This window comes from Oxyura jamaicensis, unplaced genomic scaffold (assembly GCF_011077185.1).
Source record: "Oxyura jamaicensis isolate SHBP4307 breed ruddy duck unplaced genomic scaffold, BPBGC_Ojam_1.0 oxyUn_random_OJ185, whole genome shotgun sequence".
Classification (NCBI taxonomy): Eukaryota; Metazoa; Chordata; class Aves; order Anseriformes; family Anatidae; genus Oxyura; species Oxyura jamaicensis.
In genome coordinates this window covers 8,574-9,673 of record NW_023305701.1, presented here as the reverse complement: position 1 = coordinate 9,673, position 1,100 = coordinate 8,574, and the positions used below count along the sequence as shown (strand labels likewise).

General features: G+C 70.4%; 1 protein-coding gene across 1 annotated transcript in view; it reads left to right on the top strand.

Annotated features, from left to right (window-relative positions):
- Positions 1-41: 41 nt before the first annotated feature.
- The window catches only part of LOC118158809 (lysine-specific demethylase hairless-like), a gene marked incomplete at its 3' end in the record, with an annotated part of 9,628 nt that continues 8,569 nt past the window's right edge, over positions 42-1,100 (top strand). The window contains 1 exon segment of the mRNA XM_035313493.1: positions 42-189.

Here is a 1,100-nt window from a genome sequence, read left to right as displayed (position 1 = left end):
TGGCTGGGGGCTGTCCCCACTTGTGACTCTCTTCTCCCCCCACCAGGAGCCGGAACGCCCCGTTGTCGTCCCCCCCCGGGCCACGTCTGCTCGTCTCCCGTCCCCTGCCAGCCATGGGGGGGCCCCGGCGGCGTGGCAGGGGCACAAGAGGGGCTTGGGCTGCGGGCAGGAGACCCCGGCTGCTCCCAGGTAGGTGCCGTGAGGCCAGCGGGTGCCCGGCTCTGCCCCCCTTTTTCCCTGGCTGCCGTCCTAAACCTTTGGCCTGGGGGGGGGGAGCTTTTAATGACACCGAGCTTGGAGCTAGCCAGGAATCCCGGGGGGGGGAGCTGGGGGGGGGACACACAAGATGTGCTGTGCCCCTGTGCAGCTGGTTTTCCCCTGGGATGGGAAGGAGGAGGCAGGGCAGGCGGCGATGCCCCGCGTCCCCCTGCGCTGCCCGAGCGTCCCCGGGGCTGGCGCGGGGCCGTGGGCACGGGGCCGTGGTGGGGGGGCCGGCTGCGAGGTCCCCCTGCCCCCTTTTTTTGTGATGGGGACGAGCTTTTTGGCTGCTTCCTCATCCTAAAGCAGAGGGTGGGCAGCGAGCAGGAGCTGCCCGCAGAGGGCTCGACCCGTGCCTTTTGGAGAGGTGCCAGGGTGTCCTTCGGCTTCGGGGCCGGATCCTCTCCCGGCACCGCAGAGGGGACCCCGCTGTGGCACAACGGGGTCCGGCTGCCCCTAACCCGGGGTGCGTGTGAGGGGGAAAAGCCTCTCCTCCCGTGGGTGCCGTGGGATTAGCGGTGCTTACTCACCTCCCCGGGGACGCAGCAGATTAGGGCCGGAGGCAGCGGCCGGCCGGGCTGCGGGAACCATCCGGGGCCAGCTCCTGGGGGGGCGTTTGTGCCCCCCAGGCCAGCCCGGGGGCCGGAGGGGGGAACGGGCGGCTGCCAGAGCAGTTGGGCTGTGGCCCTAATTCCCAGAAAGCTGCTCGTGTGGGAGTGAGTGTCCTCCCGTGCCCTCCGCTCCGCCGCAGCCTCCTGAAGGTTTGACGTTTTTTTAAGCACCGGGCGCAGATTAGCGAAAGCTCCCCGCGCTCGCTCGCTCTCGGCCATCCGGGGGGGGGG